The 16874-nt window shown below is 41.8% G+C and overlaps 1 protein-coding gene across 8 annotated transcripts in view; it reads right to left on the minus strand.

Annotated features, from left to right (window-relative positions):
• Positions 1 to 16874, minus strand: part of LOC144491531 (microphthalmia-associated transcription factor-like) — a 293006-nt gene that overhangs the window by 47719 nt on the left and 228413 nt on the right. The gene's annotated exons all lie outside the window — the stretch shown is intronic.

Below are 16874 nucleotides of genomic sequence, written 5' to 3' on the forward strand. Positions count from 1 at the left end.
TAAGGTCACCATGGGGAGGATGCCATGGAGAACCTGGTCTAGCAAAACGTCCAGTTTCTGCTGGAGATGCGCACAGACCTGCACTCCATTACAGCAGCCATGGGTGAGGTCTTGCAGTGACAACACAAGAAGGTGATGGAGAGACACAACTTCCCATCAGGTGCTCCTTTTCCTCAGAGTTAGGTTGGGGCCCTTGGACACCCCAAGGGGAGAGGGAACAGCAGCTGGACACCTCTGGATCATCTATTCAGGGCTCCCAGAGATTGTAGTAACAGGTTGAAGGGGTGATAGATAAGGTGGGTTGGGACGGTGCAGACAGAGGAAGCAGCTGGTCCATAGGAGGACAGCCAAAGGAAGCCAGGGACCTCCAAAGGATGACTGCCAAAGTCATCAAAGGCAACAGGGCATATGGGTCATCAGAATGCTTCCACCTCTGCTGCAGATGTCAGGGCAGCATCTAGAAGAAATGGTAGGCCAAGAAAAATTTTAAAAACAACCGGTTGCACAGGTGACCAAATAGTTGTCACAAATTGTCAACTATTTATTTTGCGGCATCCTTCTAAAGGCTTTGCGAGTGCCCTGAACCATCCCAGCTCCCTCTGCCCCCTTGCCGATACCCTCATTTCATTGCTGAGTCCAGTCCCCAGGCATCAAGTATTGATTCCGTTGACCCCCCCTGTGTGCACGTTCACCCCCCGCTTCTGACCTGGTCATTCCTCCCCGATCCTTTGCCTCCCTTCAGTCCCTCCCTGCTGCCTTCCATCCTGCAGCTTGAGGATTCCATCCCCAATGGCGAAGTCCCTGGAAGGTGGTCCAAAGCCTCAGCAAAATCAAAGCTGCTGCATGGAGAACTCACATCTTCCGAAATTTGCTTTGGGAAGGAGCCATGTGGATGAGACTCCACCCACCACGTGCAACTCCATGGTCCAGTAACTGTCAGCCTCCATCATCACAATCTGAGCTAGGCTGTTAGGTAAATGCCGACTTCTGCACGCCACGTTGATTTCTGGCTGGTGTTAGAGAATTCCAGTCAGGCCTTCAACTGCATCCCAATAGTGGGATGCAAATCACTTTAATGCCTGCCTCCGGCACATTGCAGGGCAGCATCAGAAGATGCTGCTGTAATTTTATTTTTTGGACCTCCCGCTGAATCCCTCCCACTCCTCCCTCCCCCAATGATCCCACTGGTGGGGACATGGGAGAATTCTGACCAATAACAGAGCTAAGGCAGTGTGCAATTTAACACCGAATATGAAAAATTCCAAGAGGATAACTGTGTCATCATGAAGGTCAAATGGAAGCAGAAATGGCAATATTAACAAATAGAACATTTTTAGATAGCCACAAGTATGCGTTTCTCTCCAAATTGGGGGAAAAGTGCATTGTATTCTAATACTGTTGGGTCCTCTCGACCGACAATAGGAAAAAAGCATTAGCTCTGGCAAAAAAGGTATCCATCACCTACTTTATGCAACGGTGCACTGCTGGTGAAGCTTTGTACGTATTTTCTGCATTTCCTGAAAGAAGTCAGTTGTAAAGAATTTCAAGGCATTTGTGATCTTGACAGCCAGCGAGAAAGATGTCTTTGTCTTGAAATGTATTTAAAGATTTGTCGCAAGGAAACAGTCTAAGCCTGTGACTGTCCCCTTGAGAATTGCAGATGGTAACGACGGGTCTTCTCAAATACATTTAGGTTGGATTTCATTAAGCTGTACACATGACGTGGATGGTTGCAAAAACCAGGTGCCAAAAGACCATCCGAGTTAAAAACCTGCCTTTCTGTAATCATTCCACAATGACTCCTGTTTCTTCTTTCTAACTATAAAGAGAGGAAATTCCAGAAGGATGCCAATCCTCAGAAATGTAGCTGTGGCAAATTCATCTGCAGCTGGTAACAATTCTCAGACACAAAATAGGGAGTGGCGATTAATGCCAAAGACTCAAAAATAATAGCACAGCAAAACCAGCAGCAAATGTCATATGAAAATACATACTCAAGTCAACAAATGCCATTGCAAAGGAAATTTCATTGCTAATAATAAATTCCAAACTTTAGATATTTCAATTTAAGTATGGATATGTTTTTATTTAACAACTATTCAATGACTTCAGTGCATCCTTGGTGAACAGTACTAAGGAATATCAGATGGCATTTATCTGAGGCTTTACTGGTTTCAGTAAATCAACAGTGCATGAGTACTTTGCAATGAGGAGGTGGTTTCTGAATGGCACTCAATGTGAATTGGGTGAATAATTGACAGGGGGTTTATGCATCACCAATTGTTTGATCAATGCTGATGCTCCAGCGAGTCTGTAGATCAAACATTTGTATGGGTGGAAGAGGGACATCCTGGCTTGTGCACCAGGTCTTCTATTGCTAATCCTTCCAATCATGATAACAGCAAATTACCGTTGATGCTGGAATCTGAAATCAAAACTGAAAATTCTGGGAAATCTAAGCAGGTCTGACAGCATCTGTGGAGAGAGAGCAGAGCGTTTCGAGTCTGGACAATGCTTCGTCAGAGCAGAAAACAATAGAAAATAGGATGAGATTTATATTATTCTGGTGGGAGGTAGGTGGTCTAGGGGCTGGATATAGGCTGCACGATAAGTGGAGACAAGGAGGAGGTTGGCAAAGATGTCATAGACAAAAAGACAAAGGGAATGTAAATGGTGGTGATCATGACTAAGAAGGGTGCTGATGGTGGCACATTAAGAGATCAGAATGTTAAATGGCAGAACAAAGGTAAGCAGTGTGTTAAAGGACAACCTGAGACACGTAGCAGATGTCCCTCATGGGTTGAGGGGAGGGAAGACAGTGATAAAAGTGAAAAAAGAAGGAAAGCGGGATAAAATAAGTGGGTAGAAAAGTGAATTGATGGAAAAAATGAAAATAAACTGAAAGATAAATAAAATGATTTAAAATATGAAATAAATAAACAAATTGATGGAAATGGAGAAGGAGAGAGTTCACAGTTTGAAGTTGTTGAACTCAATGTTAAGTCCGGAAGGTGTAAAGTGCGTATTCGGACTATCAGATGCTGTCCTCCAATTTGTGTTGGGCTTCACTTGGACATTGCAACAGACCAAGGATAGACATGTGGACATGAGACTTGGATGGTGTGTTGAAATAGCAAGTGGCAGGAAGATCTGGGTCCTGCTTACAGATGGACAGAAGATATTCTGCAAAGTGTTCACCCATGCATCTGGTCTCTCCAATGTAGATCGCGTTGGGAGCAGCAAATGCAATACAGCAGATTAACGGAGGTGCATATGCAGTACTGCTTCACCTGAAGAGTGTTTGGGCACTTGGATGGTGAGCAGGGAGGAGGTAAAGGGACAGGTGTTGCAGCTTCTGCGATTGCATGGGAAGGTGCTGTGGGAAGGGGGCGAGGTGTTGGAGGAGTGGACCAGGGTTTCCTGGACAGAACAGTCCCTGTGGAATGCTCTCAGGAGGAGTGAGGGGAAGATGGGTTTGGTAGTGGCATCATGCTGGAGTTGGTGGAAATGGCAGAGGATGATCCTTTGAATTCAGTGTCTGGTGGGGTGAAAAGTGTGGACAAGAGGGATCCTATCCTGGTTCTGGGAGGGACGGGAAGAGGTTAGAGTAGTGGCACAGCAACCCGTCAACCACAGTGGGTGGGAAACCGTGATTAAGGAAGAAGGAAGTCATATCAGCAGCGCCATTTTGGAAAGTGGCACTATTGAAACAGATGAGATGTAGGCGAAGGAACTGAGAATGGAATGGCGTCCTTACAGGACATGGGGTGTGAAGAGCTGTGGTCAAGGTAGCGGTGGGAGTCGGTGGGCTTGTAATGTACACCAGTGGACAGTCTATCATCAGAAATGGAGAAACAGACATCAAGAAAGGGAAGGGAAGTGTCAGAGATGGACCATGTGAAGATGATAGAGGAGTGGAAATTGGAGAGAATGAAGCGGCGCTGAAACAGTCGTCAATGTACCGATAAAAGAGTTGTGGGAGGTGGCCTGAATAGGATTGGAACAAGGAATGTTCCCGTCAAGAGACAAGCATAATCAGGACCCATACTGGTACCCATAGGCACACCTTTTATTCGGAGGAAGTGAGACAAGTTAAAGGAGAAATTGTTGAGTGAGAAAACAAGTTCAGCCAGACAAAGGAGAGTGGTGGTGGATGAAGATTGTTCAGGCCTCTTCGAGGAAGAAGCAGAGCACTCTCAGCCATCCTGGTGGGGAATGGAAGTATAGAGGGATTGGACATTCATGGCAAAGAGGCGGCGGTTTGGGCCTGGGAACTGAAAGTTGTTGAAATGTCATAGGGCATCAGAGAAAGTCCAGATATAGATGGAAGGGGCTGGACAAAAGGAGAGAGGATGGAGTCAAGATAGGAATAAATTAGTTCAGTGGGGCAGGAACAAGCTGACACGATTGGCCAACTGGGGAAGTCCTCTTTGTGGATTTTGTGGGGGAGGTAGGAATGGGCTGTCTGGGGTTAGGAGACTATGAGGTTGGAAGCTGTGAAGGGAAGATCTCCAGAGGAAATGAATGAGGTCAGTGACAGTCCTGGAATCGGACATCCCACTGGCAGCTTCCAAGCTACTAAAGTGCCTATCAGCTAAGCAGTCAGCAAGTAGTGTCTTGTAGGTACCAACTTGTGAGGGAGGTGGTTCACAGGTGTCATTGGAGGGAATCTAGATTGTCCACAACAGCCCACATAATAAGAAGCACACATTTAACTTATCTGTAAGGATGAAATAACCTCATCTGCAAGGGTCTAGACAAAAATCATGTTCCGGCTCTCCTGGTAGGACCCAGTTCTGTGCATTAGTTCATCAATTAAATGTCAAGTAAGGGTTGAAGACATGGCAGCACACAACACTGGGAGTCTCCACCATCTCCTGTTTTTATGGCCTTGTTCAGAGCAGGCAGATGCTTAATCCCAACAGGCAGTTCCACAAACTCCCATACTGCAGGGGATGCACGTATAAAGGACTGTGAATTTTAGAACCCCTCATTATATATCAACCCTATTTAGTTAGGTGCAGCCACAAAAGTACTTTGCTCAATAAATGTTTGAGAGAAACAATTTGTTTAAGCTACCCAAAATATAAGTTTAACATTTCTTCTTTTTGAGACAGCTGTCCTATGAGTAGAAAAAAATCTATTCTAAAATTTATCAGGATAGAATCATCTGTCTCTAACTTACTTTAAAAAGCATGTATCTCTGCACAGTGCTGTATTTGCGTCAGACAATTCAATTCAGGTGGTGACTTGACAAAGTAACGCCTTGTCATTATCTTTGTTTCTATATGCTTCAGAAATACTCAAGTTTAGAATGCCAGTCACTGGTTTTTCAAGTAGAAGGCATAGTTATAGATAAACTGAAAGCTTTCTCACCATTCTAAGTTAACATTAATTGGAAAATATGATATTGCTTAAAATAAACAAAGCTCTTCAGATGTTTGATAGCGAGGCCACTTGTGCTATTTTTAAGTTGTAATATCATGCGGAGGACAGGAAGCTTCAATTACAAGAATTATTCTTGGTGGGCAGGAAGCTGTGTCACAAATGTTGTAGTCACTATTGCTATTCTATTAGAGGAAGCTTTTAGTATTAGTCAATCACTGTGAATAATGTATATATAAACTTACATATAGCTTGTTGTTGGTGGTTGGCATGTGTTAAAAGTTACTAATGATCCCACAAACCGTTGCACAAGACGACAACATGTTGCCATGACTCATTACGTGCTGAGGACTTTGAGGTTGGAGGACAATTTAACCCCGATGAATGAATAATGCAGAGGAAGCAAGAAGAAGATAGGAGGGAAGAGTGAGGAAGAAGAAGGGAGGGAAGATGTAGAAGTCCTACTTAGTTGCTTAGCGGAATGGCACTCTATTGCTTTGTGTAGGAGAATGCTACACTAAGTGTCATTATGCTGCTGTTAGGGGTGGGGGGATGAGAGTTGTTGAACTATGTCGGGTGCTATTCCATGACTCATTTGGGGTGGGGAGACTCTCCAAGCTCCCATTTTATTGGTGGGAGAAATAATTTAAGTTTTACAAGGTTAACACCCATATCTATCTGGTGTTGGGAGAGGGAGGTGGCAGGGGCTCCTTATTCAATAATGCAAGATAACTATCTTTGAGAGGTTATGTATTGTTCTGTATTGCCTGCTTGAAGACAGATTTGATGGATAGAACTAGAGGATCATGGGGGAGAAGTGGATGCCATGCGAATGGAAAAATTCAGTTAAAATGAAAATAAAAGATGTTTTTATTAAATTATTCTCTTCAGTTTCTTTGATTTTAAATTGAATAAAAATAATCAGTGGAATCATGGCACAGAGCTCAAGCAGCACATATGATCCAGCTCAGAATGCAAAGCCTGCCCATCGTAGTAATCAAAATATAAACAGTTCAAATCACCTCATTGGTATCATCCTAGCAGTTCTCAAAAGTAAAGCCAGGAGCAACTGACTGGAAGAGAGTCAGAAGAAAGAAGATAATATAATTGACTAAACTACTAAGTGGCGTATCTCAAACAAGATTAAATCTATCCTTGGACTCCTTTAATTCCTCAATTGCATGCTCTCTCTCAGTGACACCATCCAAGTACACAAATGTAAATATATATATATAAATATGTAAACAGATATATGATATATATGTTCCAATACAGAACAAAAGACAGAACAGGTAACAGACAGAATTGGTTTAAACTCTGCACTTACAAGCCCTAACCCTTTGACCATAATAATGCTGACAATATAGAAATAGGGAATTTCCATGGTCAGAATAGATTATTAAATAAATCAGTGCGCATTAATGATGCAATATGGGGCTAAAGGGATTCTCCGGTTAGAACGGAGGCTTTTAAAACATTCACCTTACTATCATAGAATCATAGAACCCTACAGTGCAGAAAGAGGCCATTCGGCCCATCGAGTCTGCACCGACCAATCCCACCCAGGCCCTACCCCCATATCCCCTACATATTTTACCCGCTAATTCCTCTAACCTACGCATCTCAGGACACTAGCATGGTCAATCAACCTAACCTGCACATCTTTGGACTGCGGAAGGAAACTGGAGCACCCAGAGGAAACCCACGCAGACATGAAGAGAACGTGCAGACTCCACACAGTCAATGACCCGAGCCGGGAATCGAACCCAGGTCCCTAGAGCTGTGAAGCAGCAGTGCTAACCACTGTGCTACCGTGCCGCCTTCTACTAACTATATATAATATATATATTATATAGCAGGCTAATCTAAAAGAAAAAAATTATTGCAGTATAAATACGGGAATACTGGCAAAATTGCAAGGGATAAGATGTCAAAGGCTTCTGCAACAAAGCCTATTATTTGAGAAGAACTGAGACAGGAAACAAAGGTACAATGCAACAGGACATAAAATCCTCACCATTATTCAGAAATCGATTCAAAGATTTAATGATCATAAAATACCCAGTAAAGTGGAATCCAGCAAGATTTAAACCATGAGGAAAATAAAGAAAAATACAAAGTTTTACAGTATGAATTTTGATTGTCTTCAAGTTGCAGTAGCATGAACAGGCTTATAAGCCACGTTCAAGATTCCCACTAACTACTCTATCATTAAGAAAGCCCACCAATGCCTCTATTTTCTCAGAAGACTAAGGAAATTTAGCATGTCAGCTACGACTCTCAGCAATTTTACAGATGCACCACAGAAAGCATTCTTTCTGGTTGTATAATAGCTTGGTATGGCTCCTGCTCTGCCCAAGACCACAAGAAACTACAAAAGGTCGTGAATGTAGCCCAATCCATCACGCAAACCAGCCTCCCATCCATTGACTCTGTCTACACTTCCTGCTGCCTCGGCAAAGCAATCATTAAGGATCTCATGCACCCCGGACATTCTCTCCTCCACCTTCTTCCGTCGGGAAAAAGATACAAAAATCTGAGGTCACGTACTAACCGACTCAAGAACAGCTTCTTCCCTGCTGCTGTCAGACTTTTGAATGGACCTACCTTGCATTAAGTTGATCTTTCTCTACACCCTAGCTATGACTGTAACATTACATTCTACACTCCGTCATTTTCTTCTCTATGAATGATATGCTTTGTCTGTATAGCGTGCAAGAAATACTTTTCACCGTATGTTAATACATGTGACAAGAAATCAAATCAAATCAGGCATGCAAGTTCTAGATGGAAGGTTGTCCATTGGCTTATTTCGTGAAGTTTTATGATAAATGTTTTGAAGTTATAATAAGTGAAGTTCATTCTCAGATATGTCACTACCTCTAGCTTGACAAATCTGTTTAAAGGAAAAAAATCCTAATATTTTAGCATCTGCTGGTGATTACCAAGGCTAGTAGTTGTTTGAAGGTCAAATCCGGGAATAGCCAGCTCAGACTCATGTTAGTAGAAGGAATAAATCTTTTCAATTCTCATATTTAAATGATGGGACCATAAGGAAAATATGGCAGCCAATATACTGCTCTGCATGATGGCTGACCTCTGAAGATTGGAGACCTTATGGATTAAACTGATTCTGAGTGAAATAATGAAGCTCCATAAAAATGACAAAACTGAGAACATTCTGAACATGAAGCTGGGGCCAAAGCCATTTGTGACAGAACGAAATGTTGAACAAGAGGTCAAACAGAAAGAAGATATTATTGCAGAAATTGAAATTTAAGAGAATGAAATCCAGCAATTTGAAGATAAGATTGTTGACTAATGAGTAGTTTGTTCAGAAGGATTGATTATCTGTGGAAGGGGACAGTCTCAAAACTGAGAAAGAGGGAGATGTGAAAGATGCCAAACTGGTCTTGAAATTGCAGGATCTGGACCAGCAGTTGCAATGATTTAGCAACTGAGAAATTTACTTTTGATCAGTATCATCTTCCTGACTCCACTAACTTAAAGTGCAAGTGGCAAGAAATTGGACAGGGATCCAGTATTTCAAAATACACAATGGCTGGAAACTGTAATGCAAAAATTCCTTTGTCAGACTAGAAGAATAAGAAAAGGTAAGGAAGAAAAATGAATCAGAAGTCTACAGCAAACAGGGGAGATGAAAGTTGTTGCGAGAAAAATATAGAAGCAAAAGGCTATGACTTAATTTTGTTTTTTTATGTTCTGTCCCTTTAAACATGTGCCCTTTGTGCTATTTCATGTCACAGCTGTTCACATACCTAGAAGCAATTTAACTCCCTGCAGTTCCTAGCATTGATCTTGCAACCAATGTAAGCATTGTAACCATTGTCTTTTTCATGAATATAATTGGTTGTTTCTTCTGTATCGTCAAACAAATTTTATTTTTATTTTTATGATAATGAGTCGTTCTATTTTTGCATCTAAAACCTGAGCTTCAGACTGTTTTTCCGGCAAAATTATCAACACTGCTTTTCTATAGGTGGCTATTTTTACAAACTATCCATGTAAATTATTTGAACAATTTATTGTTCACATTTTGGATTGTAACACAAAATGTAGCACATTTAAGTTAACCAAAATATAACAAGGGATTCAATATTTTCAGGTTGATTCGAGAAAATAAGATTTGAATGATTGAGTATGATTAAGGTACCTGGAACTGTCATGAAAATGTAAATGTAGTTAAAAGCATGTTCATTTTAATCAAAGATTATGCTCCAGTTTTCAGTAAAACTTCTGCACTTTCATATAAATGCTTGGTTTAACAAATTTTAAATTAAAATTTTGTTTGGATTTACTTTGAAATTAAAATTTCTATTTCAGGATCTATTATTAGGGACATGGGGTGGAGTTCTCCGGCTGCGCTGGTCTGAAAGCCAGAAATTCCCGCCTGACCGTCAATGGCGTTTCACATTCTCCGCAACATGCCTGCTAAAATTCCAGTGGCAGGCGGGATGGGAGAATTCCGGCCATGATATCAAGACACTTAGAAAATCATAATCTGATGGAGCAGAGTCAACATGGAACTATGCAAGGAAGAGTTTTTTGAGGATGTAACTGGTAGGCTAGATATGGGGAAACCAGCAGATGTAGCATATTTGGATTTTCAAAGAACATTCAATCAGGTGTCACACAAGGGATTGTTACAAAAAAATTAAGAGCTCACGGATTCGGAATAAAATATTGTAATAACTCCACAGAGGCAAAGGACCGGTCACCATAAGTTCCTTTATTGCAATACAAGTTATGCAACAGAGCGCTCTCTGTTGCTTCCTGCTTCAGCAGGCAGAGAGACTGACATACCTGCTTTCAATAGGGAACATGAGGCTCCCTGATTGGACTATCAATTAATATTCTAGCAGGCCAACCTCATTTGCCTGACTGAAATCATCTTAAATATTACCATATATTGTAAATGGTTACTGGGTTTAAAAATACAATTGGGTCAAGAACCCCAGTTGGCAGGCTGCAACTCATGGGCTAATGCAAGCATCAGTGCTTGGATCCCAGTTACTCATAATCTACATCAATGACTTGGGTGAGGGGACCAAGTGTAATATATCCAAGTTTGCCACAAAGCTAGGTGGGAAAGTGAGCAGTGAGGAGGACGCAAAGAGGCTGCAACGTGATATAAATGGGTTATCTGAGTGGGCAAGAACAAGACAGATATAGTATAATGTGGAGAAATGAAAAGTCATCCAACTCTCCGCATTAATGAGGAAAAATTGAAACTCAATGTTTTTTAAAAAGGTGGGAAATGTTGAACTTAGATGGTCCTGGGTGTACATAATCAGAAAAAGTTAAGATACAGTTAAAGCAAACAATTTGGAAAGCAAACTGTACATTAGCCTTTATTACAAAAGGATTGGAGTATAAAAGTAAAGTCTTATATACAGCCTTCGTGAAACCACAACTGGTGTAGTGTGTGCAGATTTGGTCTCATTGCCAGTATTTTGATGAGTGCACCAGCTTTGTTATATTACAAAAAAGGTAATATCAATACAGTATTTAGTTTAAATGTTGTTACACTAATATGAAACTAAATATACAAAGTGAATGCTCCTGCCTTGGCACTTTGCTAAGTGGAAGTACTCATTGGAGAATCGAAGTCATGCTTCCCACAACTAAAATGGACTATCCTGGTATCTTATCCAAACAACATTCCTTTTCACATAAATTCTTGACAAAGATTTGAGACAATTTCAGGATCTTCAATGGACTTGGAAGTCTGATCCACACAGCAACTTCAAACAAAAATCATTAAAATGTTTCTAATCAAACAGTTTGACCACTAGTATTACCAAGCAATGACTGAGAACTTTGGTTGGGCAGCATCTGTTTTTCACGAAACGTTCATTAAGCCTCCAGTGCCAGAAGTGTGCCACTTGCCATACTGGTGTGGACCAAACACTTGGCATGTCGTCCAAGAATAGACTCAAAATTCTCGGCTGAATGTCCATTTTAAAGTATTCTTGAAGACATGAAAGGGCTGACAGAGGGATCTTGACCATTGCCCAGTGTGTGAGTGATGCAATGCAGATAGTCAATGTGTGAGCAGCAGCATGATAACAACCGGATAATTTACTCACTGCTGTTAGTTAAGTAAGTAAGTACTGGTCAGACCACCACCCTGCTCTTCTCCAAAATAGATGATGTGGATCCCTCACCTGATGAAGGGACAACGCTCCAAAAGCTCGTGTTACTAAATAAACCTGTTGGACTTCAACCTGGTGTTGTGAAACTACTTACTGTGCCAAAATACATGGGGAGATGGGGTTTTGTCTATTGATCTTCATAGCCATTGCATTGATGAAGTTGGGAAGATTTATACTAGTTAAGTGTCTTGTGATGTGTTTGAAGAATGAAAGGAAAATAATTGCAGATCCATCCTGATGGTTCCACTATTCAATGAGATCATGGCTGATTTTTACAACTTAACTCCATAACTCATCTTTGTTTCATATCCCTTGGTTTTCAGTTAGCAAACATCTATCGATCTCAGATTCAAAATGAACACTTGATCAAGCACTAATGCCGTTTGTGAAAGAGTTCCAAACTTCTACTTCCCTTTGTGTGAAGTATTTCCTAATTTCTATCATGAAAGGTCTGGTTCTAATATTTCCCCAGTCGGTAGAAATAGTTTCACTCTACCCCATCTGTTCCCCTTAAGATCTTGAAAACTTCAATCAAATCATCTGTAACCTTATGACTTCCATACAGTCTCTCCTCATAATCTAACCTTGGAGACAAGCTATCATTCTGGTAAACCTTAATTTCAACTCACTACATGGCAGGTATTTCCTTCCTAGAATGTGGTGTTCAGAACTGCTCACAATACTTCAAGGCGGTCTGATCAAGGCTTTGCGGAGCTGGAGCACTGCTTCCACCCTGTTGCAATCTAATCCTTTAGATATAAAGACCTGCATTCCATTAGACTGTTTCATTATTTTTTTATACCTGTTCAGGACATTTTAATGATCTATTTGAATAGATCTCCAAGTCTCTTTGCACCATTTAGAAAGTACTCTGTTCTTTCCTTTTCAAGTCTAAGGGAATGACCTCACATTTGCCCAGATTGAAATCCATCTGTCACAGTTTTGCCCATTCATTTAAGCAATTAACATGCCTGTCTAATTTTATGTTTCCATTGCTTACAATACCATCTTTCTTTGTGTCATTGGCAAACTTGGATATATGATTTTTAATTACATCACTTTAAGTAATAAATAAATAGTGAATAATTGAGGCCCCAATCACAGATCCCTGCAGGACACCACTAGTCACACTGTGCCAATTAGAGTACCTAGCCATTATCCCTGCTCTCAGTATTTTGCTGCTCAGCCAATTTCTCAACCAGGTCAAGACTTTACCTTAAATTCCATGCTCTTCAACTTCCTGTCCCACTGTCAGGGGGTTGGTTTAGCTCAGTTGGCTGGATGGCTGGTAAGTGATGCAGAGTGACGGTAACAGTGCGGGATTCAATTTTCGTAATGGCTGAGGTTATTTACAAAGGACTGCCTTCTCAACCTTGCCCCTCACTTGAGGTGTGGCAATCCTCAGATTAAATCACCGCCAGTCAGCTCTCCCCCTCAAAGGGGGAGCAGTCTCTGGTCATCTGGGTCTATGACGACTTTACCTTCCCTTTACTGGTGTCATAAATACTGTAGTCCAAATACATAGCCTGTACTAACCCACGCTGCCATATCTTAGACTGAACGTTTATATTATTTAAATCTATTGCCTTGCTTGCTGCAAGGCTTTATTTCTCCACACAAACTTGCACTTATCCTTAAAAAAAATGGGCAAACATTTTAAATACTTACTTCCACAAACTTCCATGAACCACTGCAAGTCCTGGATGCAAAAAAGGAGTGCCTCCTTTTCCTCACCACCAAACTCTTTACAAAGCACTCTGTGCGACCACTGCAAAAATAAAAGGCTCAGACCTTCTGGTCTCATACCCCGAAGGTAGCTGCACCGGGGAACATTCAGAATTCCCAATGCTTGGAATTGCCCAGGAAATTTCAACCCTGCCTCTGGAAGCCTCTGAATCTCCATCTCTGAATGAGAGTTGGATAGTTACTGAGAAAAAGTTAGTTTGAAATAAAAAGTATCTAATTCCTGGCCAACTGTACAACTAACCCTCCCCAATCCAAAACTGATTCTACACAATCCCCCACTGACCCTCTAACTCCTGTCCGAATCCTCAGCTCCCTTCTGACTCTCCTCAATGCTCTGACTCATTCGCCCTACCCTCCCAATCCACCAACTCCTCCTTGATTCCCCGACCACACTGACCCTCCAATGCCCCCTAATCACCCTCCGAACCCCAACACTCTGACCAGGTGACTTCCCTCCTCTACCCTCCAACCTCCCAAACCCCCTACTCCCTATCTCTTTCAGCCCGTTGCCTCCCTTCAACCTCCAGCTCCATTCTGGCCCAACCCCTCTGATTTCCCCACTGGCCCCTCTCCCTTACACCCACACCCATCCCCCAAACCCCTAGTCCTACCACTCTACTCCCATCCCTCTGACTCTCTTCCCCCCGCCCCCCCCCACAACCCAATCTCACCATCATCCCCACCCTGCCACTCTCCCAACTGTCAGCCTTCCCATTCTACCATCTCACCATCCTCCCCTGCTGACACTTTGGCCACCTGCCACCTAACCATCATGTCCACTCTACCCACTTCCCTCATCCACTAATACAACGAAAAGCTATTTAAATTGAAATCCCAAAGTTTTTCATTGCCAATTGAATGAAGACAAACCAAAATACCACAGCTAGTGTGTTAAAAAGGGTGCATGGCTTGGCTCCCTCCAACATCCTTCCCTATGAGAAAGGAATCCCAGAACAGGTTCTGGAAGAGGCATTTCTGAAGTGGCCCAGTTTGGCCCAGAATTGTGAAGCTCCGACACAGTATTAAAATAGGACCGGAGCAGCAAACTGACAGGTGACTGCCCTTCCTCAGAACGTTCGACCCAACATTTTCTTGTATACAACAATCTGACAAGCTTCCCAAATTCCAACATTCTAACTGTGATGGTACTGTGCCTTTAAGAAATGTATTTGAGTGATGTACCTTGTGCAGGATTGTTTTTTCAACTGTCTGTTCTAACCGGTGCCACTGGGTCTCTCACCGGCATCCTCTATTGTTACTGCAGCAGCATAATTGCTCCTACTTGCTAGAATATTTGTTTTAATCTGAACTAATGCTGGCATGCTGATTTTAGTGAATTCCCCTGGGGTTTTCTAGAGTTGGACTTGATTGGGTTGATTGACAGTAATGTCAAGTGACTGGGTGGAACTAGGCCGATGCAGAGAACTCAAGCTTAGTTGCTTTTTGGGGAGCTGTAGAAAAAAGTCGCTCCTCATCTCTGAAGTCTGGAATCTGTCAGAAACTAGGTTTATTTCTCTGAAGTTCTGTAGCTTGAGGATATATCTTTCTCTGAGAGTCTGCTGTATGAGGTGTCTGTCTGGATCTCTGTCCAGAGGTGTTAAAAGCCTGGAAATCTAACTTCCATGTAAGCATGAATGCTTTTGATCTTAAATTGGTTCTGAAGTAAGGGTTTACGTCTATGGAGGATACTAAATTGGAACAGTAGAGATGGATAACTATTAAAAGTTATATTTTGTATGCCAATTGGTAAAAATTATGCTAATTATTTTTATTATATTCTAACTGTGTTCTTAAATAAAGTTCGTTTTGATAAAAGCTTCCGAGTGGGTAAATGGCAGCATGATAGCACAGTGGTTAGCACTACTGCCACACAGCAACAGGGACCTGGGTTCAATTCCAGCCTTTGGCGACTGTGTGGAGTTTGCACATTCTCCCCGTGTCTGTGGGGGTTTCCTTCGGGTGCTCTGGTTTCCTCTCACAGTCCAAAGAAATGCGGTTAGGTTGATTGATCACGCTAAATTGCCCGTTAGTGTCAGGGGAACTAGCGGGGTAAATGCTTGGTGTTATGGGGATAGGGCCTGAGTGGGACTGTTGTTAATGCAGACTTGATAGGCCAAATGGCCTCCTTCTGCACTATAGGGATTCGACAATTCTATTCTATGAATTGAATCATACTTGGAGCAAAACACCTTATGCTCACCCTAATGCCAAAATCAAAAGTAAAAGCTAGGGTCTAGGCTAACTTTGTAATATGCCTTGGAGGATCTAATCCCTAACATAATTGTAACAGCCAAATTCAAACAACAAAACAAAATGTTGCCACAAAAGAAAAGTTTAACTATTTCAATTGATATTCAGATCAATTTTAGAAGGCAGCATAAATAGCTGCCTTTTATTATCTTATATAAAGTTTAATGTTAAAGGTCAAAGATTTAAGCATGTGATATCAATGTGTTAGAAGATTACTTCAATAAACCTTTTCAGACATATTTTTGATCAGCTGCATTTCAAATACCACATGATGAGAATCCTCTCATGAAAGATTCAGAATATAAGGATATTCAATGTGTATATCTGTGGAACATTATTCTGATATTCGGAGTGAAAACATATGCTGAGAGAATCTTTTGTAGAATTCATTATACTCGAACTCATTATGCTGATACAGTCTTGCATGCAGCCAACATTGTCTGTGCTGTTATTAGTTGTACATGTGTCTTGGCAGAAGATGGGATGGAGGTTAATGGGGTGACACAAATACCTCTTGCTGGAGTGGTGCACTACCACTGCAGGAAGAAATGTTTGAAACTTAGTGACCTGGCTGGAACAGTTGCAGAGAATGTCTACCTCCAGCCATCCAATTCTTGGACAGAGCACCAGAGACCTTTATTCAGGGAGCCGGCAGGATCAGGAAGAAGACCTGCTCCCTTGAGAGAGAGGGAGAGAAAGAGAAAGCGAAAGCCCTCCAGGCAACAAATGCACTCACAGTGCAAAGGGATGGCTTAGACAGTCAATATCAGGTGTTTCGTTAGGCTGCAAAGCTGAAACAAGATCAACAAACTTATGATTGGCAAGTTCTCAGCTCAATTTGGCTCCACTAACAACCCTCCCCTCTCGCCTCCACTCCCTTTAATCATTTAATCACTTTATTGCACCTCTATTGCTGCAATTCATACATTTGGCACCTCTGAGCCACACTTTCGGCACCTCCGAGCCACACTTTCTATGCCTTACAACATCCACATCATTGCACCAAATCTACCACTCTTCCTTGTGAAAAAGTAGTACACACATCAAGACAGACTAAGCACCAACTGGAGGAGGACAAGGTTGCCTTCACATCCTGTTGCCATTAGAGGAGCAGACCTGGCAATGAGGGAGATGGAAGGGAAGTCATGGCCATAGTAATGAAAATGTTGGAGGAAGAAAAGAACTGCATAGAAGAGTGCTTCCTCTGAATCAATCTGTCCCCTCCCCAATCAAACATATTTCTATAGTCCTCTCTACTGCAATCAGAAAATCCAAACACAATAGAACCTCACAAACGTTGCCTTCATGTTACTTACT

The sequence above is a fragment of the Mustelus asterias genome, chromosome 3, assembly GCF_964213995.1.
Source record: "Mustelus asterias chromosome 3, sMusAst1.hap1.1, whole genome shotgun sequence".
NCBI classification, from domain to species: Eukaryota; Metazoa; Chordata; class Chondrichthyes; order Carcharhiniformes; family Triakidae; genus Mustelus; species Mustelus asterias.